Source organism: Triticum urartu, chromosome 5, assembly GCF_003073215.2.
Source record: "Triticum urartu cultivar G1812 chromosome 5, Tu2.1, whole genome shotgun sequence".
In the NCBI taxonomy this organism is placed as follows: Eukaryota; Viridiplantae; Streptophyta; class Magnoliopsida; order Poales; family Poaceae; genus Triticum; species Triticum urartu.
The window spans coordinates 160,867,421-160,876,568 of NC_053026.1; positions in this window are offsets into that span (position 1 = coordinate 160,867,421).

Genomic DNA, 9,148 nt, shown 5'->3' on the forward strand with positions numbered 1-9,148 from the left:
ACGTGTGTTGAACTCGGAGGTGCCGTCCGTTCGGCGCTAGGATCATCGGTGATTTGGATCACGACGAGTACGACTCCATCAACCCCGTTCTCTTGAACGCTTCCGCGCGCGATCTACAAGGGTATGTAGATCCAATCCTCCCTCATTGCTAGATGACTCCATAGATTGATCTTGGTGACACGTAAGAAAATTTTGAATTATTGCTACGTTCCCCAACAGTGGCATCATGAGCTAGGTCTATGCGTAGTTTCTACGCACGAGTAGAACACAAAGTAGTTGTGGGCGTTGATTTTGTTCAATATGCTTGCCGTTACTAGTCTTATCTTGATTCGGCGGCATCGTGGGATGAAGCGGCCCAGACCGACCTTACATGTACTCTTACGTGAGACTGGTTCCACCGACAAACATGCACTAGTTGCATTAGGTGGCTGGCGGGTGTCTGTCTCTCCCACTTTAGTCGGATCGGATTCGATGAAAAGGGTCCTTATGAAGGGTAAATAGCAATTGGCATATCACGTTGTGGTTTTTGCGTAGGTAAGAAACGTTCTTGCTAGAAACCCATAGCAGCCACGTAAGACATGCAAACAACAATTAGAGGACGTCTAACTTGTTTTTGCAGGGTATGCTATGTGATGTGATATGGCCAAAAGGATGTGATGAATGATATATGTGATGTATGAGATTGATCATGTTCTTGTAATAGGAATCATGACTTGCATGTCGATGAGTATGACAACCGGCAGGAGCCATAGGAGTTGTCTTAATTTATTTATGACCTGCGTGTCAACATAAACGTCATGTAATTACTTTACTTTATTGCTAACCGTTAGCTGTAGTAGTAGAAGTAATAGATGACGTGACAACTTCATGGAGACACGATGATGGAGATCATGATGATGGACATCATGGTGTCATGCCGGTGACAAGATGATCATGGAGCCCCAAGATGGAGATCAAAGGAGCTATATGATATTGGCCATATCATGTCACTATTATTTGATTGCATGTGATGTTTATCATGTTTATACATCTTGTTTACTTAGAACGACGGTAGTAAATAAGATGATCCCTCATTAAAAATTTCAAGAAAGTGTTCCCCCTAACTGTGCACCGTTGCGACAGTTCGTTGTTTCAATCCACCACGTGATGATCGGGTGTTTGATTCAAACGTTCACATACAACGGGTGTAAGACAGATTTACACATGCAAACACTTAGGTTGACTTGACGAGCCTAGCATGTGTACAGACATGGCCTCGGAACACAGAATACCGAAAGGTCGAGCATGAGTCGTATGGTAGATACGATCAACATGAAGATGTTCACCGATGATGACTAGTCCGTCTCACGTGATGATCGGACACGACCTAGTTGACTCGGATCATGTAATCACGTAGATGACTAGAGTGATGTCTATCTGAGTGGGAGTTTATAAGATGAACTTAATTATCCTGAACATAGTCAAAAGGTCTTCGCAAATTATGTCGTAGCTCGCGCTTCAGTTCTACTGTTTAGATATGTTCCTAGAGAAAATTTAGTTGAAAGTTGATAGTAGCAATTATGCGGACTAGGTCCGTAAACTGAGGATTGTCCTCATTGCTTCATAGAAGGCTTATGTCCTTAATGCACCACTCAGTGTGCTGAACCTCGAACATCGTCTGTGGATGTTGCGAACATCTGACATACACATTTTGATAACTACGTGATAGTTCAGTTAAACGGTTTAGAGTTGAGGCACCGAAGACGTTTTGAAACGTCGCAAAATATATGAGATGTTTCGAGGGCTGAAATTGGGATTTCAGGCTCGTGCCCACGTCAAGAGGTATAAGACCTCCGACGATTTTCTTAGCCTGTAAACTAAGGAGAAAAGCTCAATTGTTGTGCTTGTGCTCAGATTGTCTGAGTACAACAATCGCTTGAATCGAGTGGGAGTTGATCTTCCAGATGAAATAGTGATGGTTCTCCGAAGTCATTACCACCAAGCTGCTTGAGCTTCATGATGAACTATAATATATCAGGGACATATATGATGATCCTTGAGATATTCACGATGTTTGACACCACAAAAGTAGAGATCAAGAAGGAGCATCAATTGTTGATGGTTGGTGAAACCACTAGTTTCAAGAAGGGCAAGGGAACAAAGGGATACTTCATGAAACGGCAATTCAGCTGCTGCTCTAGTGAAGAAACCCAAGGTTGAACCCAAACCCGAGACTGAGTGCTTCTGTAATAAGGGGAACATCCACTGGAACAGAATTACTCTAGATACTTGGTAGATGAGAAGGCTGGCAAGGTCGATAGAAGTATATTGGATATACATTGTGTTAATGTGTACTTTACTAGTACTCCTAGTAGCCCCAGGGTATTAGATACCGGTTCGGTTGCTAAGTGTTAGTAACTCGAAATAAAAGCTACGGAATAAACGGAGACTAGCTAAAGGTGAGCTGACGATATGTGTTGGAAGTGTTTCCAAGGTTGATATGATCAAGCATCGCACGCTCCCTCTACCATCGAGATTGGTATTAAAACCTAAATAATTGTTATTTGGTGTTTGCGTTGAGCATAGACATGATTGGATTATGTCTATCGTGATATGGTTATTCATTTAAGGAGAATAATGGTTACTCTGTTTATTTGAATAATACCTTCAATGATCTTACACCTAAAATGAATGGTTTATTGAATCTCGATTGTAGTGGCACACATGTTCATGCCAGAAGATAGTAATGATAGTACCACCTACTTGTGGCACTGCCACGTAAGTCATATCGGTATAAAACGCATGAAGAAGCTCCATGTTGATGGATCTTTGGGCTCACTCGTTTTTGAAAAGTTTGAGGCATGCGAACCATGTCTATTGGTGTATATGCATGAAGAAACTCCATGCAAATGGACCGTTTGGACTCACTTGATTTTGAATCACTTGAGACATGCAAATCATACCACATGGGCAAGATGACTGAAAGCCTCATTTTCAGTAAAATGGAACGAGAAAGGAACTTGTTGGAAGAAATACATTTTGATGTGTGCAGTCCAATGAGTGCTGAGGCGTGTAGTGGATATCATTATGTTCTTACTTCACAGATGATTTGAGTAGATGTTGAGTACATTTACTTGATAAATCACGAGTCTGAATTATTGAAAGGTTCAAGTAATTTCAGGGTGAAGTTGAAAGATCGTCGTGACAAGAGGATAAAAGATCTATGATATGATCATAGAGATGAATATCTGAATTACGAGTTTGGCATAGAATTAAGACATTGTGGAAATTGTTTCACAACTAATACAGCCTGGAACACCATAGTGTGATGGTGTGTCCGAACATCATAACTGCACCCTATTGGATATGATGCATACCATGATGTCTCTTATCGAATTACCACGATAGTTTATGGGTTAGGCATTAGAGACAACCACATTTACTTTAAATAGGGCACCACGTAATTCCGATGAGATGACACCGTATGAACTATGGTTTAGGAAAACCTAAGCTGTCATTTCTTAAAAGTTTGGGGCTGCGACGCTTATGTGAAAAAGTTTCAGGCTGATAAGCTCGAACCCAAAGCGGATAAATGCATCTTCATAGGACACCCAAAATAGTTGGGTATACCTCCTGTCTCAGATCCGAAAGCAATAAGGGATTGTTTCTAGAATTGGGTCCTTTCTCGAGGAAAAGTTTCTCTCGAAAGAATTGAGTGGGAGGATGGTGAAGACTTGATGAGGTTATTGAACTGTCACCTCAACTAGTGTATAGCAGGGCACAAAGAGTTATTCCTGTGGCACCTACACCAATTGAAGTGGAAGCTTATGATAGTGATCATGAAACTTCAGATCAAGTCACTACCAAACCTCGTAGGATGACAAGGATGAGTACTACTTCAGAGTGGTACGTGATCCTATCTTGGAAGTCATGTTGCTAGACAACAATAAACCTACAAGCTATGGAGAAGCGATGGTGGGCCCGGATTCCAATAAATGGCTCGAGGCCATAAAATCCGAGAGAGGATCCATGTATGGAAACAAAGTGTAGACTTTGACAGAACAACTCGATGGTCATAAGGCTGTTGAGTACAGATGGATTTTAAAAGGAAGACGGACAATGATGGTAAATATCACCATTAAGAAAGCTCGACTTGTCGTTAAGAAGTTTCCGACAAGTTCAAGGAGTTGACTACGGTGAGACTTTCTCACTCGTAGTGATGCTACGAGTCTGTTGGAATTATATTAGCGATTACTGCATTATTTATGAAATCTTGCAGATAGGATGTCAAAACATTGTTTCCTCGACGATTTTCTTGAGGAAAGGTTGTATGTGATACAACCGGAAGGTTTTTGTCAATCCTGAAAGATGCTAATAAGTATGCAAAGCTCCAGCAATCCTTCTAAGGACTGGAGTAAGCATCTCGGAGTTGGAATGTACGCTTTGATGAGATGATCAAAGTTTTGGGTGTATACAAAGTTTATGAGAAACTTGTATTTCCAAAGAAGTGAGTGGGAGCACTATAGAATTTCTGATGAGTATATGTAGTTGACATATTGTTGATCAGAAATGATGTAGAATTTCTGGAAAGCATATAGGGTTATTTGGAAAGTGTTTTTCAATGGAAAGCCTGGATCAAGCTACTTGAACATTGAGCATCAAGATCTATAAGGATAGATCAAAATGCTTAATGGTACTTTCAAATGAGCACATACCTTGACATGATCTTGAAGGTGTTCAAGATGGATCAGTCAAAGAAGGAGTTCTTGCCTGAGTTGTAAGGTATGAAGTTAAGACTTAAAGCTCAACCACGGCAGAAGAAAGAGGAAGGACGAAGGTCGTCCCCTATGCTTTTGTCATAGGCTCTATACGGTATGCCATGCTGAGTACCGCACCTGATGTGTGCCTTGCCACATATCTGGCAAGAGGGTACAAAGGTAATCTAGGAGTAGATCACCAGATAGCGGTCTAAATTATCCTTAGAGGAATGATGATATGTTTCTCGATTATGGAGGTGATAAAGAGTTCGACGTAAAGAGTTACATCGATGCAAGCTTAACACCTATCCGGATAGCTCTGAGTAGAGATGCCGGATACGTATAATGGAGCAACAATTTAGAATAGCTCCAAGTAGAACAGTTATTTGGAATATCTCCAAATAGAACGTGGTAGCTGCATCTGGGAGATGACATAGAGATTTGTAAAGCACACACGGATCTGAAAGGTTCAGACCCATTGACTATAACCTCTCTCACAAGCATAACATGATCAAACCCAGAACTCATCGAGTGTTAATCACATGGTAAATGTGAACTAGATTATTGACTCTAGTAAACTCTTTGGGTGTTAGTCACATGGGATGTGACCTTGAGTGTTAATCACATATCGATGTGAACTAGATTATTGACTCTAGTGCAAGTGGGAGACTGTTGGAAATATGCCCTAGAGGCAATAATAAATTATTTATTATTATATTTCCTTGTTCATGATAATCGTTTATTATCCATGCTATAATTGTATTGATAGGAAACTCAGATACATGTGTGGATACATAGACAACACCATGTCCCTAGTAAGCCTCTAGTTGACTAGCTCGTTGATCAATAGATGGTTACGGTTTCCTGACCATGGACATTGGATGTCGTTGATAACGGGATCACATCATTAGGAGATGATGTGATGGACAAGACCCAATCCTAAGCATAGCACTAGATCATGTAGTTCGTATGCTAAAGCTTTTCTAATGTCAAGTATCATTTCCTTAGACCATGAGATTGTGCAACTCCCGGATACCGTAGGAGTGCTTTGGGTGTGCCAAACGTCACAACGTAACTAGGTGGCTATAAAGGTACACTACAGGTATCTCCGAAAGTGTCTGTTGGGTTGGCACGAATCGAGACTGGGATTTGTCACTCCGCGTAAACGGAGAGGTATCTCTGGGCCCACTCGGTAGGACATCATCATAATGTGCACAATGTGATCAAGGAGTTGATCACGGGATGATGTGTTACAAAACGAGTAAAGAGACTTGCCGGTAACGAGATTGAACAAGGTATCGGGATACCGACGATCGAATCTCGGGCAAGTATTGTACCGATAGACAAAGGGAATTGTATACAGGATTGATTAAGTCCTTGACATCGTGGTTCATCCGATGAGATCATCGTGGAACATGTGGGAGCAAACATGGGTATCCAGATCCCGCTGTTGGTTATTGACCGGAGAGTCATCTCGGTCATGTCTACATGTCTCCCGAACCCGTAGGGTCTACACACTTAAGGTTCGGTGATGCTAGGGTTATAGAGATATTAGTATGCGGTAACCCGAAAGTTGTTCGGAGTCCCGGATGAGATCCCGGACGTCACGAGGAGTTCCGGAATGGTCCGGAGGTAAAGAATTATATATAGGAAGTGCTATTTCGGCCATCAGGACAAGTTTCGGGGTCACCGGTATTGTACCGGGACCACCGGAAGGGTCCCGGGGGTCCATCGGGTGGGGCCACCTGCCCCGGGGACCACATGGGCTGTAGGGGGTGCGCCTTGGCCTATATGGGCCAAGGGCACCAGCCCCTAGAGGCTCATGCGCCAAAGGGACAAGAGGAGGGGAGAGTCCTAAAGGGGGAAGGCACCTCCGAGGTGCCTTGGGGAGGATGGACTCCTCCCCCCTTGGCCGCACCCTTCCTTGGAGGAAGGGGCAAGGCTGCGCCCTCCCCCTCTCCCTTGGCCCTATATATAGTGGGGGGAAGGGAGGGCAACCATACCCAAGCCCTGGCGCCTCCCTCTCCCTCCCATGACACATCTCCCTCCTCCCGCAGCGCTTGGCGAAGCCCTGTTGGAATCCCGCTACTTCCATCACCACGCCGTCGTGTTGCTGGATCTCCATCAACCTCTCCTTCCCCCTTGCTGGATCAAGAAGGAGGAGACGTTGCTGCTCCGTACGTGTGTTGAACTCGGAGGTGCCGTCCGTTCGGTGCTAGGATCATCGGTGATTTGGATCACGACAAGTACGACTCCATCAACCCCGTTCTCTTGAACGCTTCCTCGCGCGATCTACAAGGGTATGTAGATCCACTCCTCCCTCGTTGCTAGATGACTCCATAGATTGATCTTGGTGACACGTAAGAAAATTTTGAATTATTGCTACGTTCCCCAACATCAACCTCCGGCGACCCTGCCCTGCATCTCTCGTCCATCGCTGGTGGCCCCTTGACGCGAGCTCACCAGCGCCCGAAGACCTCCGCCCGCTGGCCTCGAAGCAGCCCACGCTTAGGCCTTCCTAGCCGACCGGAGATGATTCCAGGTGATGCATTGTGCTCCGCTGAGCTCATCCATGGTCGGATCTCCTCGGGAGATGGTCGGGGCTGCCGGAATGAGAGCCGGCGCCGGCGCCTCTCCTCGGCTCTGCGTGCGGTGTCGGGGGAAGAAGAAAAAGGAGGCGGGAGGAGAGGGTTGACCGCGCGTGGACCCCATGGCCCCACCAGTCAGCGAGACAGGGGCCGGCCTCGCCTCTATTAACTAGGATAAATGGAAGCGTATTCGCTGGAATACGTCTTCCCTATCCGAAAGCGTACTCGGGCTCTATTGCGGTCTAGTTTACGTTTTCTCAGTCAGAAAGCATATTCTGTCAACAGGCGCTTTTTGTTTTCTCTCTCAGGGGCCTGTTTGTGGATATATTTTTATAGATAGGTCCCTGGCAGTCAAACACTCATGTCTTTTCAGCCACAACTCCAAATGAGTTGATTCCAAAGCCAACTTCTTCGTCTCGTCGAGCCCGTTCTGTTGATATCACTTTCACCATGTGTTAATATCCTGGAAATGACCTTTTTTGCCCTTGCACGCAAACAGCCCCTCCGAGAGAGAACTGTTTCCAGCAAATCTTTCCGTGAGCTTCTCGCACTTCTTCCCAGTGATTTCTTCCACCCCAGGCAAGCCACACCCTCCATTTGCATGATTGCAATGCAGTGACATGGTTTATTTATTTGAACCTGTTTAAAATATTGCATTAGCTTGGTATGATTTGTTCATGGCATTTCTCGGAGCATTGTTGTGATCTTGATATTGCCATGATATTGCTTGGAGTTCTAGGACTTATGTTTTGATGATTATGTGGATGACATGTGCCTTTGGATTCTTAGTGGCTATTATGATTATTTTCATGATGGTACCTGGTATTATTTTGGAGTATTACTTTGGATATCATGTTGCCTTTGGATTATTAGTGGCTAGTGTTAGTTTCATCATGATGCTAGTTGATATTATGTTTTGGAGTATGGTGATGGAGATGATGCTTGCATGTGGATCATAGTTGGATAGTTAGTTCTTGATATTTGAGTAGTAGTATTATCGTTCTTGGGTTCATCATGATAGTAGTGTTATACTGTCCTCGGAGTATTTTCATATGACGATATTAAGCTTTGGATTATTTGTTGGATATTGCTATGACTTGGATTATAGTTTGATAGTTGATATCGGAGTATCAGTTATCACAGTTATATTTTTGGGGATAAATTCCGTCATTAAGTTGGTCAGGTGCCACCGAACCAAGCTTTCTCAAGTGAAACCACATTTGCCTTTATGGGAAGGCCCTAATGCGATGATATTGCCATGTCTCTCACCGGTGCCTCCAACGAGGGAAGGTTATGGGCGTGTGGTACCTTGATCAGGTAAGCGGACATAAGCCTTGTGTGCCCGTAGTTGGGTTTTGCGCGCTTTTGTCCCTGTTTGGGACCGTTTTGTTTGCCATGACGGTGGCCGTTGGTGCCTTTGGTAGGCACGGGGCCACCCAGGACTGAACCCAAAGGGGGTGTTGGTCGGAGTGGCTGGAAGAGTGTCATGGCAATAGATCGGTTTTGTCGGAACGCCATTGGTCCACCCGAATGGGAGTGCGAGTCCATGGGTTCCATGGTGTGGGTAAATTGTGCTACCTATGCAGAGTGTGTTCGTTTAAACTATTGATAGCCGCGTCCTTGGTCATGGGCATGGGTTCATACTAGGTTACACCGTTCGATCAACACTCACATGACAGAATGACTTATAGCTGATTTATATGATATATGTGAGCAATAATAGTTTGGCAGGATGTTGATGATGATGTTGAGATGATCTTGAGGATGATCATTCAGTTTGTGATGTAGTCACAAGGTGACCGTGTGGATATGTTGGTCACGAGG